This window comes from Triticum urartu, chromosome 4A, assembly GCF_056163025.1.
Source record: "Triticum urartu cultivar PI428250 chromosome 4A, HENAU_Tu73, whole genome shotgun sequence".
NCBI lineage: Eukaryota > Viridiplantae > Streptophyta > Magnoliopsida > Poales > Poaceae > Triticum > Triticum urartu.
In genome coordinates this window covers 74,831,372-74,855,847 of record NC_141876.1, presented here as the reverse complement: position 1 = coordinate 74,855,847, position 24,476 = coordinate 74,831,372, and the positions used below count along the sequence as shown (strand labels likewise).

The window sequence follows — 24,476 nt, the reverse complement described above, 5'->3', positions numbered from 1 at the left end:
ATTAGATCGGGCTCTAATAGCAATTTTCGTTCAACCTCCTAACATCCCTAACATTAGGATGTGATGGCCACAGGCTCGCTGAAAGTTGCCTTTCTATCTGCCCGGACATAAGAAATCACAGAAAACTTCGTCAACACACCTAACCTAGTTAAGTAATAACCTCATTATCACTGCAGAGTAGATTAGCCACACTCTCAAACAAGTCTCGACCAGAGAGAGTTCAAAAAAAAGTCTCCACCAGAGGCAGAGAGTACCCGTTACCCAACCACTATAAATCCTACTCAAACCCGGCAGCAACGCAACTACACTTCGAGAACCGCGGGAGGACGCGCGCGCCACGACAATGGCAGAGGAGCCCCCGCCGGGGAGTAGGCCGAAGCCGCCGATGTCGCGCATCATGCGTCTATCCCTCAGGGCCGTGGACTACGTCGCCGACGCCACCCGCCGCGCCGACGGCACCGTGAACCGCCGCGTGCTCTCCCTCCTAGACCCGCGCGTCCCGGCCTTCTCCTCCCCGTGCCGCGGCGTCGCCTCCCGCGACGTCGTCATCGACCCGACCCTCCGCATTCGCGCCCGCCTCTTCCACCCAGCGAGACCCGGCGACGCCAAGGGAGCGCCTCTCCCCGTGATCGTTTTCTTCCACGGCGGCGGGTTCGCGTTCCTCTCCGCGGCGTCGCTGGCCTACGACGCCGCGTGCCGGCGCATCGCGAGGTACGCCTCCGCGGCCGTGCTCTCCGTCGACTACCGCCGCGCCCCGGAGCACCGGTTCCCCGCGCCCTACGACGACGGCCTCGCCGCGCTCCGCTTCCTCGACGACCCGGATAACCACCCGGCGGACGTCCCGCTCCAGGCTCCCGCTGCTTCCTCGCCGGGGACAGCGCGGGCGGCAACATCGCGCACCACGTCGCCAGGCGCTACGCCGCGGATGTGCCTGCGTTCAAGAACGTCCGTCTCGCCGGCGTCATTGCCATCCAGCCCTTCTTCGGCGGCGAGGAGCGCACGCCCTCCGAGCTCCGCCTTGACGGCGCGCCGATCGTGTCCGTCGCCCGCACCGACTGGATGTGGCGCGCGTTCCTCCCGGACGGCGCTGACCGCACTCACGAGGCCGCGTGCTTCACCTCCCCTGGGGCAGCCGCTGGCGTGGACAGCCCGGCCTTCCCGCCGGTGCTGCTCGTCATCGGCGGCTATGACCCGCTGCAGGACTGGCAGAGGCGGTACTGCGAGATGCTGAAGGACAGCGGCAAGGACGTGAGGCGTTGGAGTACCCGGACGGCATTCACGCGTTCTTCCTCTTCCATGGATTCGATGACGCGCGCAACCTCATGACACGCATCGCCGAGTTCGTCGGCGAGAGCCACGATGGCGGCAGCGAGTAACCCTTATTCCACGCCTGCTTGCTTGGGTTGTTGGGACTTGGGAACCTGGATGCCGTGTCGGATGCGTCGTTTGGAACTTCTGGCTGCGACATTCTTTTGGTTCTGGGAATTGCTAACTCAGATCTAGATGATATTTGAAGATGTCATATTTAAGTCCAGAGCCGTCAGATTATATATATCTTTAAAACTCGTGCAAAGTGATCATTCCTGGCACGCTCGTGCACGTCGCGTTGACGTGCCTGTATCTCCACGCGAGATTGGGGCGGGTCGTCTTGTTTGTGGGCTTTTTTCTGTTTTGTCTCGGGCTGGTCTGCACCGTTTGACATGTTTGTGGTTTTTTTTCTGTTTGTCTCAGTTGTGGGCTTCCATGTACCGTGGTTGGAATTTCTCAAAAAAAAAGTACCATGCTAAGAGAACAGTCAGAGAGAGTTGTCCCTATTTTCTCTCGAGATGTGCTCATTCATTTTCTCACGTTGCTGTTTTTTTTGCTACACTCCTTCACGTGAGGAGTGGGTTGGAAGTGAAAAGGGTGGAGTGAAAGTAAGTGATTTTCCACTCCCATTTGTTTTTTATTTATATTTTCTCTCTTTTTTCATTTCTTTTTCTTTTTCCTTTTTTATTTTTATTTATTTGTTTTTAAATCTTCATTTTTTCACTATGTTATCAATTCAATTTAAATGTCGTGCAAATCTTTGTCGGGTTGTTTTGTCGCGTGTGTCCCGTGTTGTGTGTATTGTGTCTACTTATCGGTCTGCTCATGTTTGTATCTTTTGTTGGGACGTTTTCATCGCGATCTAGGGGTCCTATTTCAAATTGGTTTTGTTAATTCTCACTTAGATGGGAGTTAACAATGTCTTATTTAACTCATATTCTGTTAGATATACGTGCTCCTGAGTTGTGCTGTTGTCATCGTGTCGTATTTTTTGTTTGCCCCTTGTGAAGCAGTGATGGCTGATGTGACTTTTTTAGTGGGCCATTTTCTGTTTTTAGTGGGCTTTTTTAGGGCTACGTATCTTTCTATTATCTGTCTTTATTTATTTTGGTTCAATTGGGTAGCTAGAGAAGAGATTTTTTTCCTTTCGAATTTGCTAAATCTCATCTTTGTGATGTCTCATCTAACTCCATAACCGAACGATTTGTTTGCTTTAAGATTTGCACAAACTTGATCATGCGCACTGATGTCAGCTTGTTTTTTTGTCGCGCGTCCTCTTCGCCCCATTTTGTTTTGTGTTGGCTTGTTCTTGTGATTCTTTTTACACGAGTCCATATATGTTGTTGTTTGAGGGGCGTGACCCGTTTCTCTTTTTTTCGTTTTCGCTATGCATTTTGATCTGGTGGAGAATTTGTATAGTCCACCCTTCACTCGCAAATGGTCTTGTAAGTCCACCCTCAACTAGCAATGGGCATGTATTTTTTTCAATACAGTTGCAAATCTACACTCGACTTGCAACTGGGTTCATAATTTGTTATTGTCCCAGTTGCAAGTCCACCCTCCACTTGCAAATGGTCTCGTAGTTGTCCCAATTGCAAGTCCACCATCGACTAACAATGGACATGTATTTTGTATTTCATTGAAGTTGTAAATCTATACTCGACTCGCAACTGGGCTCGTAGTTTGTTATTGTCGCAGTTGCAATTCCACCCTCGACTCACGAATAGTATTATAGTTTTGTGTAGCTGTCCTGGATGGAAATCCACTCTTGGCTCGCAAGTAGACTCGTAGTTTGTTTCATCTCAGTCTCTAGTCCACCCTCGACTTGCAACTTGTATCGTAGTTTTTCTAGTTGTCCCAGTTGCAAGTGTACCCTCAACTTACAACTTGTATCGTAGTTCAGTGTACTTGTGCCTGTTGCAAGTCCACTCTTGACTCGCAACTAGGACCATAGTTTGTTTCTGTTGGGGAACGTTGCAGAAAACAAAAATTTTCCTACTCGTTTCACCAAGATCCATCTAGGAGTTCATCTAGCAACGAGTCATCAGATGCATCTACATACCTTTGTAGATCGCGTGCGGAAGCGTTCAAAGAACGGTGATGATGTAGTCGAACACGACGTGATCCAAATCACCGATGACCAAGCGCCGAACGGACGGCACCTCCGCGTTCAACACACGTACGGGACGGGAGACGTCTCCTCCTTCTTGATCCAGCAAGGGGGAAGGAGAGGTTGATGAAGATCCAGCAGCACGACGGCGTGGTGGTGAATGCAGGGCGTCACAGTAGCAGGGCTTCGCCTATACTACGCGAGAGAGACGTAACGGGGAGAGAGGGAGGCGCCAAGGCTGAGGTATGAAGTCCCTCCTCTCCTCAACTATATATAGGGGTGCCAAGGGGGGGGCGCCGGCCCTAGTAGATGGATCTACTAGGGGGGCGGCGGCCAAGGGGTGGGGGGCTTGCCCCCCAAGCAAGGGGGGCGCCCCCTTTAGGGTTTCCCCCAACCCTAGCCGCATGGGCCCTTGGGGGGTTGGCGCCCCAGCCCACTTTGGGCTGGGTCCCTTCCCACTTCAGCCCATGGGGCCCTCCGGGATAGGTGGCCCCACCCGGTGGACCCCCGGGACCCTTCCGGTGGTCCCGGTACAATACCAGCGACCCCGAAACTTGTCCCGATGGCCGAAACAACACTTCCTATATACAATTCTTTACCTCCGGACCATTCCGGAACTCCTCGTGATGTCCGGGATCTCATCCGGGACTCCGAACAATATTCGGGTTACTGCATATTCATATCTTCACAACCCTAGCGTCACCGAACCTTAAGTGTGTAGACCCTACGGGTTCGGGAGACAAGCAGACATGACCGAGACGACTCTCCGGTCAATAACCAACAGCGGGATCTGGATACCCATGTTGGCTCCCACATGCTCCACGATGATCTCATCGGATGAACCACGATGTCGAGGATTCAATCAACCCCGTATGCAATTCCCTTTGTCAATCGATATGTTACTTGCCCGAGATTCGATAGTCGGTATCCCAATACCTCGTTCAATCTCGTTACCGGCAAGTCACTTTACTCGTACCGTAATGCATGATCCCGTGACCAGACACTTGGTCACTTTGAGCTCATTATGATGATGCATTACCGAGTGGGCCCAGTGATACCTCTCCGTCATACGGAGTGACAAATCCCAGTCTTGATCCATGTCAACCCAACAGACACTTTCAGAGATACCCGTAGTCTACCTTTATAGTCACCCAGTTACCTTGTGACGTTTGGTAGACCCAAAGCACTCCTACGGTATCCGGGAGTTACACGATCTCATGGTCTAAGGAAAAGATACTTTGACATTGGAAAACTCTAGCAAACGAACTATACGATCTTGTGCTATGTTTAGGATTGGGTCTTGTCCATCACATCATTCTCCTAATGATGTGATCTCGTTATCAATGACATCCAATGTCCATAGTCAGGAAACCATGACTATCTGTTGATCAACGAGCTAGTCAACTAGAGGCTTACTAGGGACATGTTGGTGTCTGTTATTCACACATGTATTACGATTTCCGGATAACACAATTATAGCATGAATAAAGACAATTATCATGAACAAGGAAATATAATAATAATGCTTTTATTATTGCCTCTAGGGCATATTTCCAACAGTTTCATCCCAATTGCAAGCCCAGCCTTGACTTGCAACTCGACATGTATTTTGTTTTTCCTCCCAATTGCAGGTTCACCCTCGCTCGCAAATGTATTTTGTGGTTTGTTTTATCCCTATTGCAAGTCGATCCATGACTTGCGACTAGGCTCATAGTTGTTCCAGTTACAAGCCCACCCTCGACTCGCAACTGAAGCATGTGTTTTTTTGTTTTTCATCATAGTTGTAAGTCCACCCTTGACTCGCAACTGGGCACATAGTTTGTTTATCCCGATTGCAACTTGACTCTTGACTCGCAACTAGGCTTGTATGTTGTAGTTGTCCTGGTTGCATGTCCACTCCCGATTCACAAATGTGCTCGTAGCTCTTCTAGTTGGGTGTCCACCCCTCAGCTAGAAATTGGGCATGTGTTTTGTTATCCCAATTGCACATCCACGCTCGACTCGCAACTGGGCTTTTGTTTGTTATTGTCCCGTTTGCAAGTCCACCCTCGACTCGCAAATGGTATCATATTTTTGTTTCACCCCAGTTGCAAGTCCACCCTTGACTCACAACTGGGATCGTAGTATCCTAGTTGTCCCAGTTGCAAGTCCACCCTCGACTCGCAACTGGGCACATAGTTTGTCATTGTCCCAGTTGTAATTGCGTCCAACCTCGATACACAACTAGGCTCTACCAATATTTCTCCTAGTTGCAAGTCAACCCTCCACATGCAACTGGGGTTCCAATCCTTTTTTGTCCCATTTTTGCAAATCCACCCCCGACATGCAACTGGGGAGCCTATATTTTTTTCGTACCAGTTGCAAGTCCAACCTCAATACGCCACTGATCCCAACCCATTTTTCTCCAAGTTTCAAGTCCACCCTCGAGTCAAAACCGGGTTGCAACTCCACCTCCAAGATGCAACTGAGGCGGAGCCCGCCTTTTTTCTAGTTAAAAGTCCACCCTCGATACACAACTGGACCAAAACCCTATTTTTGTATAGTTGCCAGTTCACCCTCAACACACAGCGGGGCCCGACCCTTTTATGTACTAGTTGCATGAAACGCCCTCGATGCGGCTACATCTCCCACGTGTCGAAGCACGACTTAGAGGCATAACCGCATTGAAAGCAATGTCGCAAGTGAGGTAATCTTCACACAACCCATGTAATACAATAGGGGAAAAGATACATAGTTGGCTTACAATGGCCACTTCACACAAATACATGAATACAACATTACAACATCCAAATACAATCAAGGTCCGACTACGGAACAAAAATAAAAGAAGAACCCCAAATGCTACACAGATCCCCGATCGTTCCCAACTGGGCTCCACTACTGATCGACTAGAACGAAACAACATGAAGGACAAGATCTTCATCGAGCTCCTCCTTGAGCTTGGTTGCGTCATCTTCATGGTTCAACGGCACCTGCAAGCTGGTTTTGGAAGTATCTGTGAGTCACGGGGACTCAGCAATCTCACACCCTCGCAATCAAGACTATTTAAGCTTATAGGTAAGGTAAAATGTATGAGGTGGAGCTGCGGCAAGCGACTAGCATGTTTGGTGGCTAACATACGCAAATGAGAGCGAGAAGAGAAGGCAAGGCATGGTCGATAAAACTATGATCAAGAAGTGATCCTAGAACAACCTACGTCAAGCATTACTCCAACACCGTGTTCACTTCCCAGACCCCGCCGAGAAGAGACCATCACGGTAACACACGCGGTTGATGTATTTTAATTAAGGTCAACTTCGGGTTTTCTACAACCGGACATTAACAAATTCCCATCTGCCCATAACCGCGGGCACGGCTTTCGAAAGTTCAAAATCCTGCAAGGGAGTCCCAACTTAGCCCATCACAAGCTCTCACGGTCAAGAAGGATATTCCTTCTCCCGAGACATTCCGATCAGACTCGGTATCCCGGTTCTACAAGACATCCTCGACAATGGTAAAACAAGTCCAGCAACACCGCCCGAATGTGCCGACAGATCCCGATAGGAGCTGCACATATCTCGTTCTCAGGGCACATTCAGATGAGACATCCTACGAGTAAAACCAACCCTCAAGTTCCCCGAGGTGGCCCCACAGTCTACTCGGTTGGACCAACACTCAGAGGAGCACTGGCCTAGGGGGGTTTAAATAAAGATGACCCTTGAGTCTGCAGAACCCAAGGGAAAGAAAAAGGCTAGGTGGCGAATGGTAAAACCAATGTTGGGCATTGCTGGAGGAGTTTTATTCAAGGCGAACTGTCAAGGGGTTCCCATTATAACCCAACCGCGTAAGGAACGCAAAATCCGAGAACATAACACCGACATGACGGAAACTAGGACGGCAAGAGTGGAACAAAACACCAGGCATAAGGCCGATCCTTCCACCCTTTACCAAGTATATAGATGCATTAATTAGATAAGAGATATTGTGATATCCCAACAAGTAAACATGTTCCAACAAGGAACAACATCTCCATGTTCCAACAAGGAACAAACTTCAATCTTCACCTGCAACTAACAACTCTATAAGAGGGGTTGAGCAAAGCGGTAACATAGCCAAACAACGGTTTGCTAGGACAAGCTGGGTTAGAGGCTTGGTTCAACAATATGGGAGGCATGATAAGCAAGTGGTAGGTATCGCAGCATAGGCATAGCAAAAGAGCAAGCATCTAGCAAGCAAAGATAGAAGTGATTTCGAGGGTATGGTCATCTTGCCTGAAATCCCGCAAGGAAGAAGAACGAGTCCATGAAGAAGACAAACGGACAAAGTTGAACGGATCCTCACAAACGTGATGTTATCGGAACCAACCCGAAGAAGCAACACCGGAAAGAAGCAAACAATCATGGTAAACAACCACCACATAATCATGGAATGATGCACAATCAAGTATGATGCATGTCCGGTTTAATGAAGCATGGCATGGCAAAGTGCACAAGCAACCCTACAAATTAAGTGGAGCTCAATATGCGAGTTGCATATTGACGAAACACCACGACAAGTTATTTAGTTAGATTTTGTTTATGTACCCCACAATATTAAATGTTGTTAAACATGGCAAGAGGGGAAGCATGATGAAACTATCTAATCTAGGCAAGTTTAAATGAGGCCGAAACAACAAGTCCGGAAAAACTCCTCATATGCATATATTAGGTTTGGTACTGTTCTGCCCTAAACATAATTTTAGAGTTGTTAAACATGCTAGATGAGTGCATCATGTTAAACTAGGCATTTTTCTACCCCATTTACATATAAAATTTATTACAAATCGAGTTACAGTTATTTAGTTATGAATTAAAGCATTTTAGCATGGCATAGGAGCAAATTTAATCAAACATCATTTTAAACATTTTAAACATAGATGAAAGTTGGATATTATTAATCTACACAAAATTCTAAGCAACTTTCATATATAATTCATTTTAATCCGATGCACCAATTGTGAGTTATTATATGCATGTAGTCTAGGGGGTTTTCTGGAAAAACTCTTGTCTCTTGATAAATAGGAAATTCGTAGATCTGGGGAAAAAACATGAACGGGCCGAATCTGGCAGGCTGGCCCAACATGAGAAAAGAAAAAAAGGCGGGGCGCAGGGAAGCTCACCCATGGGCTAAGCGCAGCTATCGAAGAGGGTGGCCGGCAGGGGAAGCGGATCTGGCCCAATCGGACGACGTGCGCGGTCAACGGGGATCGATCGGGTCCAGGCGCGGGCAAAACTTGTCGCCGCGGTCACCGTCCTCGCGAGCTCACCTTCAGAAAATAGGGGAGGCCGGCGATGGACTTGGCGCTCTCCGGTGGGGCAGCGTGGCGATCTGGAGGCGGGGACGGGTGTTGGGGAACGTAGTAATTTCAAAAAAATTCCTACGCACACGCAAGTTCATGGTGATGCATAGCAACGAGAGGGGAGAGTGTTGTCCACGTACCCTCGTAGACCGAAAGCGGAAGCGTTAGCACAATGCGGTTGATGTAGTCGTACGTCTTCACGGCCCGACCGATCAAGCACCGAAACTACGACACCTCCGAGTTCTAGCACACGTTCAGCTCGATGACGATCCACGGACTCCGATCCAGCAAAATGTCGGGGAAGAGTTCTGTCAGCACGACGGCGTGGTGACGATGATGATGTTCTACCAACGCAGGGCTTCGCCTAAGCACTGCTACGATATGATCGAGGTGGATTATGGTGGAGGGGGCACCACACATGGCTAAGAGATCAAGAGATCAATTGTTGTGTTCATGGGGTGCCCCCTGCCCCCGTATATAAAGGAGCAAGGGGGGAGGCGGCCGGCCTAGGAGGAGGGCACACCAAGGGGGGAGTCCTACTCCCACCGGGAGTAGGACTCCTCCTTTCCTTGTTGGAGTAAGAGAGAAGGAAAGAGGAGGAGAGGAAGAAGGAAAAAGGGGCTGCACCCCTTGTCCAATTTGGACCAGAGGGGGGGGCGCACGCCTCCTTCCATTTGGCCTCTCTCCTCTATTCCTGTATGGCCCAATAAGGCCCATATACTCCCCGGCGAATTCCCGTAACTCTCCGGTACTCCGATAAATACCCGAATCAGTTGGAACCTTTTCGATGTCCGAATATAGTCGTCCAATATATCGATCTTTACGTGTCGACCATTTCGAGACTCCTCGTCATGTCCCCGATCTCATCCGGGACTCCGAACTCCTTCGGTACATCAAAACATATAAACTCATAATATAATTGTCATCATAACGTTAAGCGTGCGGACCCTACGGGTTCGAGAACAATGTAGACATGACCGAGACACGTCTCCGGTCAATAACCAATAGCAGAAATTGGATGCTCATATTGGCTCCCACATATTCTACGAAGATCTTTATCGGTCAGACCGCATAACAACATACATTTGTTCCCTTTGTCATCGGTATGTTACTTGCCCGAGATTCGATCGTCGGTATCTCAATACCTAGTTCAATCTCGTTATCGGCAAGTCTCTTTACTCGTTCCGTAATACATCATCCTGCAACTAACTCATTAGTTGCAATGCTTGCAAGGCTTAAGTGATGTGCATTACCGAGAGGGCCCAGAGATACCTCTCCGACAATCGGAGTGACAAATCCTAATCTTGAAATACGCCAACCCAACAAGTACCTTCGGAGACACCTGTAGAGCACCTTTATAATCACCCAGTTACGTTGTGACATTTGGTAGCACACAAAGTGTTCCTCCGGTAAACGGGAGTTGCATAATCTCATAGTCATAGGAACATGTATAAGTAATGAAGAAAGCAATAGCAACAAACTAAACGATCAAGTGCTATGCTAACGGAATGGGTCAAGTCAATCACATCATTCTCCTAATGATGTGATCCCGTTAATCAAATGACAACTCATGTGTATGGTTCGGAAACATAACCATCTTTGATCAACGAGCTAGTCAAGTAGAGGCATACTAGTGACACTCTGTTTGTCTATGTATTCACACATGTATTATGTTTCCGGTTAATACAATTCTAGCATGAATAATAAACATTTATCATGATATAAGGAAATAAATAATAACTTTATTATTGCCTCTAGGGCATATTTCCTTCAGTCTCCCACTTGCACTAGAGTCAATAATCTAGTTCACATCGCCATGTGATTTAATCCCAATAGTTCACATCACCATGTGATTAACACCCATAGTTCACATCGACATGTGACCAACACCCAAAGGATTTACTAGAGTCAATAATCTAGTTCACATTGCTATGTGATTAACACCCAACGAGTACTAAGGTGTGATCATGTTTTGCTTGTGAGAGAAGTTTAGTCAACGGGTCTGCCACATTCAGATCCGTAAGTATTTTGCAAATTTCTATGTCAACAATGCTCTGCATGGAGCTACTCTAGCTAATTGCTCCCACTTTCAATATGTATCCAGATTGAGATTTAGAGTCATCTGGATCTGTGTCAAAATTTGCATCGACGTAACCCTTTACGACGAACCTTTTTGTCACCTCCATAATCGAGAAACATATCCTTATTCCACTAAGGATAATTTTGACTGATGTCTAGTGATCTACTCCTAGATCACTATTGTACTCCCTTGCCAAACTCAGGGCAGGGTATACAATAGGTCTGGTACACAACATGACATACTTTATAGAACCTATGGCCAAGGCATAGGGAATGACTTTCATTCTCTTTCTATCTTCTGTCGTGGTCGGGTTTTGAGTCTTACTCAACTTCACACCTTTGTAACACAGGCAAGAACTCCTTCTTTGAATGTTCCATTTTGAACTACTTCAAAATCTTGTCAAGGTATGTACTCATTGAAAAACTTATCAAGCGTCTTGATCTATCTCTATAGATCTTGATGCTCAATATGTAAGCAGCTTTACCAAGGTCTTTCTTTGAAAAACTCCTTTCAAACACTCCTTTATGCTATGCAGAATAATTCTACATTATCTCCGATCAACAATATGTCATTCACATATACTTATCAGAAATGATGTAGTGCTCCCACTCACTTTTTTGTAAATACAGACTTCACCGCAAGTCTGTATAAAACTATATGCTTTGATCAACTTATCAAAGCGTATATTTCAACTCCGAGATGCTTGCACCAGTCCATAGATGGATCGTTGGAGCTTGCATATTTTGTTAGTACCTTTAGGATCGACAAAACCTTCTGGTTGCATCATATACAACTCTTCTTTAATAAATCTATTAAGGAATGCAGTTTTGTTTATCCATTTGCCAGATTTCATAAAATGCGGCAATTGCTAACATGATTCGGACAGACTTAAGCATAGATACGAGTGAGAAATTCTCATCATCATCAACACCTTGAACTTGTCGAAAACCTTTTTGCGACAATTCTAGGCTTTGTAGATAGTAACACTAGTATCAGCGTCCATCTTCCTCTTGAAGATCCATTTAATCTCAATGGCTCGCCGATCATTGGGCAAGTCAATCGAAGTCCATACTTTGTTCTCATACATGGATCTCCTCTTAGATTTCATGGCCTCAAGCCATTTCACGGAATCTGGGCTCATCATCGCTTCCTCATAGTTCGTGGGCTCGTCATGGTCAAGTAACATGACCTCTAGAACATGATTACTGTACCACTCTGGTGCAGATCTCACTCTGGTTTACCTACAAGGTTCGGTAGTAACTTGATCTGAAGTTACATGATCATCATCATTAGCTTCCTCACTAATTGGTGTAGTAGTCACAGGAACAGATTTCTGTGATGAACTACTTTCCAATAAGGGAGCAGGTACAGTTACCTCATCAAGTTCTACTTTCCTCCCACTCACTTCTTTCGAGAGAAACTCCTTCTCTAGAAAGGATCCATTCTCAGCAATGAATATCTTGCCTTTGGATCTGTGATAGAAGGTGTACCCAACATTTTCTTTTGGGTATCCTATGAAGACGCACTTCTCCGATTTGGGTTTGAGCTTATCAGGTTGAAACTTTTCCACATAAGCATTGCAACCTCAAACTTTAAGAAACGACAACTTTGGTTTCTTGCCAAACCACAGTTCATACAGTGTCACCTCAACGGATTTAGATGGTGCTCTTTTTAACGTGAATGCAGCTGTCTCTAATGCATAACCCCAAAACTATAGTGATTAATCGGTAAGAAACATCATAGATTACACTATATCCAATAATAGTACGGTTATGACGTTCGGACACACCATTATGCTGTGGTGTTCCAGGTGGCATGATTTTGTGAAACTATTCCACATTGTTTTAATTGATGACCAAACTCGTAAATCAAATATTTGTCTCTGCAATCAGATCGTAGAAACTTTATTTTCTTGTCACGATGATTTTCCACTTCAGTCTGAAGTTCTTTGAACTTTTCAAATGTTTCAGACTTATGTTTCATCAAGTAGATATACCCATATCTGCTCAAATCATCTGTGAAGGTCAGAAAATAACGATACCCGCCGCGAGCCTCAACACTCATCGGACTGCATACATCAGTATGTATTATTTCCAATATGTCAGTTGCTTGCTCCATTGTTCCGGAGAACAGAGTCTTAGTCATCTTGCCCATGAGGCACGGTTCACAATCATCAACTGATTCATAATCAAGTGATTCCAAAAGCCCATCAACATGGATTTTCTTCATGCACTTTACACCAATATGACCTAAACGGCAGTGCCACAAATAAGTTGCACTATCATTATTAACTTTGCATCTTTTGGCTTCAATATTATGAAAATGTGTATCACCACGATCGAGATCCAACAAACCAGTTTCATTGGGTGTATGACCATAGAAGGTTTTATTCATGTAAACAGAACAAAAATTATTCTCTAGCTTACATGAATAACCGTATTGCAATAAACATGATCCAATCATATTTATGCTCAACGCAAACACCAAATAACATTTATTTAGTTTCAACACTAATCCCGAAAGTATAGGAAGTGTGCAATGATGATCATATCAATCTTGGAACCACTTCCAACACACATCGTCACTTCACCCTTAACTAGTCTCTGTTTATTTTGCAACTCCCATTTCGAGTTACTACTCTTAGCAACTGAACCAGTATCAAATACCGAGGGGTTACTATAAACACTAGTAAAGTACACATCAATAACATGTATATCAAATATAGATTTGTTCACTTTGCCATCCTTCTTATCCACCAAATACTTGGGGTAGTTCTGCTTCTAGTGACTAGTCCCTTTGCAGTAGAAGCACTTAGTCTCAGACTTGGGTTTCTTCACTTGAGCAGCAACTTGCTTGCCGTTCTTCTTGAAGTTCCCCTTCTTCCCTTTGCCCTTATCTTGAAACCAGTGGTATTGTCTACCATCAACACTTGATATTTTTCTTGATTTCTACCTTCGTTGATTTTAGCATTACGAAAAGCTTGGGAATCGTTTCCCTTATCCCTTGCATATCATAGTTCATCATGAAGTTCTACTAACTTGGTGATGGTGACTAGAGAATTCTGTCAATCACTATCTTATCTGAAAGATTAAATCCCACTTGATTCAAGCGATTGTAGTACCCAGACAATCTGAGCACATGCTCACTGCTTGAGCTATTCTCCTCCATCTTTTTAGCTATAGAACTTGTTGAAGACTTCATATCTCTCAACTCGGGTATTTGCTTGAAATATTAACTTCAACTCCTAGAACATCTCATATGGTCCATGACATTCAAAACGTCTTTGAAGTCCCGATTCTAAGCCGTTAAGCATGGTGCACTAAACTATCAAGTAGTCATCATATTGAGCTAGCCAAACGTTCATAACGTCTTCCTCTACTCCTGCAATAGGTCTGTCACCTAGCGGTGCATCAAAGACATAATTCTTCTGTGCAGCAATGAGGATAATCCTCAGATCACGGACCCAATCCGCATCATTGCTACTAACATTTTTCAACATAATTTTTCTCTAGGAACACAATAAACGGGGAGCAACATCGCGAGCTATTGATCTACAACATAGATATGCTAATACTACCAGGACTAAGTTCATGATAAATTAAAGTTCAATTAATCATATTACTTAAGAACTCCCACTTAGATAGACATCCCTCTAATCCTCTAAGTGATCACGTGATCCATATCAACTAAACCATGTCCGATCATCACGTGAGATGGAGTAGTTTCAATGGTGAACATCACTATGTTGATCATATCTACTATATGATTCACGCTCGACCTTTTAGTCTCAGTGTTCCGAGGCCATATCTGTTATATGCTAGGCTCGTCAAGTTTAACCTGAGTATTCCGCGTGTGCAACTATTTTGCACCCGTTGTATTTGAACGTAGAGCCTATCACACCCGATCATCACGTGGTGTCTCAGCACGAAGAACTTTCGCAATGGTGCATACTCAGGGAGAACACTTATACTTTGATAATTTAGTGAGGGATCATCTTATAATGCTACCGTCAATCAAAGCAAGATAAGATGCATAAAAGAGAAACATCACATGCAATCAATATAAGTGATATGATATGGCCATCATCATCTTGTGCTTGCGATCTCCATCTTTGAAGCACCGTCATGATCACCATCGTCACCGGCGCGACACTTTGATCACCATCATAGCATCATTGTCGTCTCGCCAATCTTATACTTCCACGACTATCACTACCGTTTAGTGATAAAGTAAAGCATTACAGCGCGATTGCATTGCATACAATAAAGCGACAACCATATGGCTCCCGCCAGTTGCCGATAACTCGGTTACAAAACATGATCATCTCATACAATAAAATTTAGTATCATGTCTTGACCATATCACATCACAACATGCCCTGCAAAAACAAGTTAGACGTCTTCTACTTTGTTTGTTGCAAGTTTTACGTGGCTGCTACGGGCTTAAGCAAGAACCAATCTTACCTACGCATCAAAACCACAACGATAGTTTGTCAAGTTGGTGCTGTTTTAACCTTCGCAAGGACCGGGCATAGCCACACTCGGTTCAACTAAAGTTGGAGAAACTGACACCCGCCAGCCACCTATGTGCAAAGCACATCGGTAGAACCAGTCTCGTGTAAGCGTACGCATAATGTCCGTCCGAGCCGCTTCATCCAACAATACCGCTGAACCAAAGTATGACATGCTGGTAAGCAGTATGACTTATATCGCCCACAACTCACTTGTGTTCTACTCGTGCATAACATCAACGCATAAAACCTAGGCCCAGATGCCACTGTTGGGGAACGTAGTAATTTCAAAAAATTTCCTACGCACACGCAAGATCATGGTGATGCATAGCAACGAGAGGGGAGAGTGTTGTCCACATACCCTCGTAGACCGAAAGCGGAAGCGTTAGCACAACGCGGTTGATGTAGTCGTACGTCTTCATGGCCCGACCGATCTAGCACCGAAACTACGGCACCTCCGAGTTCTAGCACACGTTCAGCTCGATGACGATCCCCGGACTCCGATCCAGCAGAATGTTGGGGAAGAGTTCTGTCAGCACGACGGCATGGTGACGATGATGATGTTCTACTGACGCAGGGCTTCGCCTAAGCACTACTATGATATGATCGAGGTGGATTATGGTGGAGGGGGCACCACACACGGCTAAGAGATCAAGAGATCAATTGTTGTGTTCATGGGGTGCCCCCTGCCCCCGTATATAAAGGAGCAAGGGGGAAGGCGACCGTCCTAGGAGGAGGGCGCACCAAGGGGTAGTCCTACTCCCACCAGGAGTAGGACTCCTCCTTTCCTTGTTGGAGTAAGAGAGAAGGAAAGAGGAGGAGAGGAAGAAGGAAAAAGGGGCTGCACCCCTTGTCCAATTCGGACCAGAGGGGGGGCGCACGCCTCCTTCCTTTTGGCCTCTCTCCTCTATTCCCGTGTGGCCCAATAAGGCCCATATTCTCCCCGGCGAATTCCCGTAACTCTTCGGTACTCCGATAAATACCCGAATCACTCGGAACCTTTCTGATGTCCGAATATAGTCGTCCAATATATCGATCTTTACGTCTCGACCATTTCGAGACTCCTCGTCATGTCCCCAATCTCATCCGGGACTCCGAACTCCTTCGGTACATCAAAACATATAAACTCATAATATAACTGTCATCGTAACGTTAAGCGTGCGGACCCTACGGGTTCGAGAACAATGTAGACATGACCGAGACATGTCTCCGGTCAATAACCAATAGCGGAACCTAGATGCTCATATTGGCTCCCACATATTCTACGAAGATCTTTATCGGTCAGACTGCATAACAACATACGTTTGTTCCCTTTGTCATCGGTATGTTACTTGTCCGAGATTCGATCGTCGGTATCTAAATACCTAGTTCAATCTCGTTACCGGCAAGTCTCTTTACTTGTTCCGTAATACATCATCCTGCAACTAACTCATTAGTTGCAATGCTTGCAAGGCTTAAGTGATGTGCATTACCGAGAGGGCCCAGAGATACCTCTCCGACAATCGGAGTGACAAATCCTAATCTCGAAATACGCCAACCCAACAAGTACCTTCGGAGACACCTGTAGAGCACCTTTATAATCGCCCAGTTATGTTGTGACTTTTGGTAGCACACAAAGTGTTCCTCCAGTATACGGGAGTTGCATAATCTCATAGTCATAGGAACATGTATAAGTCATGAAGAAAGCAATAGCAACAAACTAAATGATCAAGTGCTATGCTAATGGAATGGGTCAAGTCAATCACATCATTCTCCTAATGATGTGATCCCGTTAATCAAATGACAACTCATGTCTATGGTTAGGAAACATAACCATCTTTGATCAACGAGCTAGTCAAGTAGAGGCATACTAGTGACACTCTGTTTGTCTATGTATTCACACATGTATTATGTTTCCGGTTAATACAATTCTAGCATGAATAATAAACATTTATCATGATATAAGGAAATAAATAATAACTTTATTATTGCCTCTAGGGCATATTTCCTTCAACGGGGTCCTGCCGGCGGGAACCGGCCGGCAATGGGCCAGGGAAACGGAGGAAGGCGACGGCCTGGCAGTTGGCGTCCTCGATGACGGCTATTGCAAGGTCATGACTGCAGGAGGTCCTCGATGACGGAGGGAACTCCGGTGGCGCTGCGAAACTTGTGGGCGAACGAGGCGAGGCAGAGAAGATCCCCTGGTGTCTTCCGGCGACCCGGGGTTGAGGCGAGAAGGGGCTTGCCGCTATCGTCTCTGCGGCGGCTACAACAGAAGCTTGGCGCGCGGCCAACACTTGGCGACGTGGGACTCAAGGTGCAAGGCGAGGCGGGCTCGAGCAGATCCAGCAGTGGCGCTTGCTCAGAGGTTACCGGACGAAGCGGAATGGCGGTGGCGACACCGTGGAGCTTGAGCGAGCTCCTGCTTGTTCCTGGGAAGGAGAGAGAAAGGGCCACCGTGAGAGAGAGAGAGGAAAAAATAGGAGGAGGAGAGAAACGGGACGAGGCCGGTCCTGGTCGTGGCCGCTGGTGGTGGGGTCACCGGAGGGCGTGGCCTGCAGGGTCGGCGTGGCCTGCAGGGTCGGCGAGGCTCGGCGCGAGGGCTCTTGCTCTGCTGCTGCGGCTGGTTGGATCGAGGAAGGAGGAGGCTTGCAGGAGCTGCAGGGGGCGCCCTCTGGCCATTGGATCTCCATCCGGCGGTCCAGATGGAAGGATTTGGAGGTTGGGTGGATCTGAAAACGAGGAAGGTAGGTGGTAGGTGCGGTGCTGGATCCGAGGGGGGTGGCGGCGCACTCGGGATCGGAGGGAGTTTGTCTGGCTAGGGTCTAGGGTTGATCTGATTATAAATAGAAGTGGGTTAGGTTAGGTCTAGTTTGGATCCTCCGATCGAAACCGGACGGTTCAAAAAGAATAGGCTAGGGAGTCCAAATAAGAAAACGGTGATATTTTGTAGACGTTTGGGGATGATCCAGACACAACGGTGGCGACAGTTCGGGTCAGGTTCGGGACAGCTTTCGGACGCGCGAGGGGGTCGATGCGCTGAGCAGAGAGGGTTTCGGACCGTGCGGTCGCATCGGACAACTCCGGAAGCGTAGAGGGGAAGGAGGATGGACTAGGTGGGTAGTGGCGAGACTGCGAGGGGGAGAAGAGAGAGAGGGCCCGACATCTGTTTCCGGAGACCGAAAACGTCCGACGTTAGACCGGCTATAATGCCGCTATAGTTACCCGTTGGGGCGTCAAACGGACTCCGAATGCGATGAAACTTGGCAGGCAGCCTACCTACAGTATAATAAGACCACACGCCAACTTTCAACCCGTTCCGAGAACATTTTTCGGCCACTTATAAAATAATATTTCGGACATGCCGCGGGCGCGTGCAAGTGTGTCTGGGCTCAGAACGGACAACGGAAAGAACGAGGAGACCGGGACGGATGCAAGTTTTGAAACATGAAGATGCAATGCACATGATGACATGACAAGATGCAACACGCAAGCGAATGACATGGCAACGATAGCGAATAACTGGAGGACACCTGGCACATCGGTCTCGGGGCGTCACAACACTCCACCACTACGAGAGGATCTCGTCCCGAGATCTAGAATGGCACCGGAGGGAAAACGGAAGGGAAAGAGAAGAGGTAAAACTAAGTTGCTTCTTTGACAAACGAGTGAAACCAAAGAACCTTGCGAGGCTGAACAAATTCGAGAAAAGAATACAACAAAGGTGAACAAAGTCGAAAGCACTCCGTTTGAAAAAAAGGACAAAGAGCATTGCGAAAAAACCTTGAGGTTGGAGGGCAAGATATATATTGAAACCACTCCGGTTAAGTCAAGATAGAGAAGGATTAATAATGATATAATTTGGACAGCACTCCGACTGAAAATGGAAGGAAAAGAACATGTACTTGACAAGATGAAAGGATACTTGATGAGATCAACAGCATACTGCCTCGGGAACTATTGAATGAATGGAACAAGCGGTAAGAAAGATCTCAGACAGCACTCCGGTTGAAAAGAGATGCAAGGCTTGATACGGCGAAAATAACTTGAGCAAAAGGGCACAACACTTCGGTTAAATGGATAAGCACGAAAAGAACGCGATCTTTGACAAAAACGAGATGATGGGTTGAAAAGCGCAACATGAAAATGCCTCCGGAACAAAAGAATAGAAGATAGATAATTGAAATAGGGGAATGGAGAAGAAAATGTCAACTTCTGCCACAAAAGAGCTTGAAAAGGCATCTTTAGGAGAAGGTTCGAACAGAGTTGTTGGAAAACCAACAACGAAAAAGGATAAGCTTGATAAGGTCTTATGGAATACATCTCAAATTATGAGGTGACAACCTGCCACTCACGGGAAAAGAATTGGATTGATATGAACAAGGAGACGAGAAACTCATACCACCGGGAGGATAAAAGAAGGACTTGGGTCATTTATAATCACCATAAATAGCAACAATCCTTAGGTAAGGCTCTAGGTGAAATATAGCCCAAGATAATTCCAACGAAGGGATTGATGGATTTAAAATACCTCATTCTTAACAACATGTGAAACATGAAACATGAACTCAAATTATCAAGAATGACATAATACCACCTCGAATGATACGGTTGAAAGAATTGCACTTTGAAATGCAAGATAAAGAATACTTGAGCTCCTCTGAAAAGAATCTTGATGAACGCTTCGAGAACGAAATAAATCCTTGATGAACCATCATGTAGAACCTCCATGAAGAACTCTTGTAAACAAAGGAATGTTCAAACGAAAAGAAAGATGAGAAGAGTAAGGTTGAAGCCTTGCAATGAATAGATGAAGCTTTGCGAGGAGATAAAGAGCAAACTTGGAACTCCGGAAAAGAAAGATGAACAAATGGAAACAAGAATTTAATGAGCCTCCAGAATAGGGAATTGAGTTCACTCGATGAAACAAAAATAAGAATTACATCATGCGTATCCTTCACCAATTTAAATTGATGACAAACAACGGATTTGGCATACTACTTATTCTCGTGGAAAGGATTAAGATAGATATAGCGTCAGACTTGGGAAAAATATTGAACGAACCACCGGTAGGATAGAAATAACAAATAAATTGATATGATAAACGAAAGAAGAGAATCTTGAATGAACCACCGTAAGAATTGGAAATGAACGATGAAAAGGGATGAATCACCGGTAAGAATTAGCAAATGAACGAAGATACATGAGAGAGTTTAGATACAAAAGAACGAAGAGATCATGAACTGATTAGAGGATATTTGAACGATGCACCGGTAAGATTTAGAGAATGAGAGCTGAAAGCTGAGAATGACTAATTATGAGATGATGGCCTCCAGAGAATCAAATTGACAAGACTCATGAATTACACCGGATGGGTGAAAAGAATTTGATGATCGAAAACAATTATGAGAGGATGGCCTCGAACTAGAACCACGAATCTTGAAGAGAATGAAGCAAGATATGGAGGAAAAACTCTTCTTCGGTCTTCAAAATCTGAGAATTACAACGAGAAACACCACCATGAATTGTTGAGACACTCCGGAATAATCAAAACAAAGAGGTTGAGCCAACGATGAAAAGAACTTGAAAGATCTTGGAGAAACCCTCTGACTGATGAAAATTCATTCTTACGTCACACTTCGAAAAGAAATTTGGATAGCTCCAGGAAAATAAGAAGAGTCAGGTAAGATCCTGGAAAGAGACCTATGGGTTAGGGCCCACTCAAAAGAAACACCGTAGAACGATTTCTTGGAAGAGAGATTTGTACCGGTTAAATAAAATGACTTGAATGAGATAACAACCTCGAAATAACTTGAATGGATCAAGAATGTAACCGTGAGTCTTCTGAGACATCTTCAGCACTCCGGAACAATTGAATAACGAGAAGTGAATGATAAAGAGGTGCACCGACATGAGAAGGTATTTGAAATGAGGAAAAAGTGATATGAGATCAACCCCGAAAGCTTGATTTGAATCCACCAGGGAAGAAAACGAGTGAAGTGTGACGAACTTGAAGATCCGTTAGAATCTTCATGAGAATCACCGGGTAAGAACATGAAGGAAAAGAATGGAGAGACTTCACATGAATAAAAAGATACTTGATTAAGAAATCTGAGTCCTTGAAGAAACAAGGGTGGGAGGGCGGGAAGAAACAAAGGCAACTTGGAGACGGATGAAACAAACACCGTTCAGAAGAAACTGATACTTGATCTTGCCGATGTCGAAATGATCGGATCCACTTGAAGAGAAGCACACCGGTGAAAAGGAATGACATGACAAACTCGATGATCGAGAAGGATTAGTATTCACATAGAAATATGAGAACACCGCTTAGGAAAAGGTATGGAATCAACATTTGACTTCGAAGCAACTCGAATACCACAACTCAAAACAAAACAAAGGATTGGTTTGCAAAATAAGCCGGAACAAACATATGATAGAGATTTCGTCCGAAGTTTTCGTGGTGGGGCCTACACGGGCTCGATCGTACAACACCATCATGTACAAGGCAGTGCACATGACATACGAAGCGTCCCCGAGTCGGCATAGCCAAGGACTCTTTAAGACACAACGAGACCACTGTAAAACCAACCGTGAATAGGCGGACCACTAAACGTCGAACCCCAATTTCATATCATATATCTGTCGGAAAGATATCCTAAGAGCTACTTGAATTCCCACTTATAAACTCCCGAAATTTTCCGGTTATGCAATCAGGTGTTGGGGATACAGGGGAAGCATAATATCTCACCGAAATCTAGCAAATCCTACATCCAGCTGTATCCATCCTTCAACACATAACCAAGAAACCTTCGGAAATCGTTTACCTCAACCTTCGAAAAGCATCCGTTATACGAGTTATGGCAATACTCCCGAACTCCCGCCCCAGTACTGGGTGGCGTCGAGGTTATCTCACCAACAACTGCATAAAAGAGATTTTCGATGTCGGCGAAACTAAACTCAGGTATTCCAGAACTGCAAGGATAAAATTGTGACGACAACACCTCGGAGCTCAACTCCCCAGGACACTGCCACAACCCCTAAATGACAGGAGGCACCAAGAACAATGTTCTCATCACAATACCATCGAAACGATTCCAAGATACCCGCGTGATCCTAAAAAAAATTAGTGAAATTTGAGAAGAGAATAGTCAAAACTCTACGTCAGGATGCCTCACCAGAGCGACGAAGGGACTTAGGAGTAAAAAGAAGTCCTAACTCTCCGATATATATAATTCCTAAATGACTCAAAACATTTCTAGACTCAATAACGCCAGCGATTCAATCAAGCAGGGGGCTCCTAAGGTCGGGGAAGGCTCTAATACCAACTTGAAACGCCCTCGATGCGGCTATATCTCCCATGTGTCGAAGCACGACTTAGAGGCATAACCGCATTGAAAGCAATGTCGCAAGTGAGGTAATCTTCACACAACCCATGTAATACAATAGGGGAAAAGATACATAGTTGGCTTACAATCGCCACTTCACACAAATGCATGAATACAACATTACAACATCCAAATACAATCAAGGTCCGAATACGGAACCAAAATAAAAGAAGAACCCCAAATGCTACAGAGATCCCCGATCCTCCCCAACTGGGCTCCACTACTGATCGACTAGAACGAAACAACATGAAGGACAAGATCTTCATCGAGCTCCTCCTTGAGCTTGGTTGCGTCATCTTCATGGTTCAACGGCACCTGCAAGCTGGTTTTGGATGTATCTGTGAGTCACGGGGACTCAGCAATCTCACACCCTCGCGATCAAGACTATTTAAGCTTATAGGTAAGGTAAAAGGTATGAGGTGGAGCTGCGGCAAGCGACTAGCATGTTTGGTGGCTAACATACGCAAATGAGAGCGAGAAGAGAAGGCATGGCACGGTCGATAAAACTATGATCAAGAAGTGATCCTAGAACAACCTACGTCAAGCATTACTCCAACACCGTGTTCACTTCCTGGACCCCGCCGAGAAGAGACCATCACGGTAACACACGCGGTTGATGTATTTTAATTAAGGTCAACTTCAGGTTTTCTACAACCGGACATTAACAAATTCCTATCTGCCCATAACCACGGGCACGGCTTTCAAAAGTTCAAAACCCTGCAGGGGAGTCCCAACTTAGCCCATCACAAGGTCTCACGGTCAACGAAGGATATTCCTTCTCCCGAGACATTCCGATCAGACTCAGTATCCCGGTTCTACAAGACATCCTCGACAATGGTAAAACAAGTCCAGCAACACCGTCCGAATGTGCCGACAAATCCCGATAGGAGCTGCACATATCTCGTTCTCAGGGCACACTCAGATGAGACATCCTATGAGTAAAACCGACCCTCAAGTTGCCCCGAGGTGGCCCCGCAGTCTACTCGGTTGGACCAACACTTAGAGGAGCACTGGCCCAGGGGGGTTTAAATAAAGATGACCCTTGTGTCTGCAGAACCCAAGGGAAAGAAAAAGGCTAGGTGGCGAATGGTAAAACCAATGTTGGGCATTGCTGGAGGAGTTTTATTCAAGGCGAACTGTCAAGGGGTTCCCATTATAACCCAACCGCGTAAGGAACGCAAAATCCGAGAACATAACACCGACATGACGAAAACTAGGACGGCAAGAGTGGAACAAAACACCAGGCATAAGGCCGAGCCTTCCACCCTTTACCAAGTATATAGATGCATTAATTAGATAAGAGATATTGTGATATCCCAACAAGTAAACATGTTCCAACAAGGAACAACATCTCCATGTTCCAACAAGGAACAAACTTCAATCTTCACCTGCAACTAACAACTCTATAAGAGGGGTTGAGCAAAGCGGTAACATAGCCAAACAACGGTTTGCTAGGACAAGCTGGGTTAGAGGCTTGGTTCAACAATATGGGAGGCATGGTAAGCAAGTGGTAGGTATCGCAGCATAGGCATAGCAAAAGAGCGAGCATCTAGCAAGCAAAGATAGAAGTGATTTCGAGGGTATGGTCATCTTGCCTGAAATCCCGCAAGGAAGAAGAACGAGTCCATGAAGAAGACAAACGGACAAAGTCGAACGGATCCTCACAAACGTGATGTTATCGGAACCAACCCGAAGAAGCAACACCGGAAAGAAGCAAACAATCATGGTAAACAACCACCACATAATCATGGCATGATGCACAATCAAGTATGATGCATGTCCGG

General features: G+C 45.7%; 1 pseudogene; it reads left to right on the top strand.

Annotated features, from left to right (window-relative positions):
• The first annotated feature begins 327 nt into the window (after nt 1–327).
• LOC125553598 (putative carboxylesterase 18 pseudogene) lies at nt 328–1,582 on the top strand (annotated as a pseudogene).
• The last annotated feature ends 22,894 nt before the right edge of the window (nt 1,583–24,476 follow it).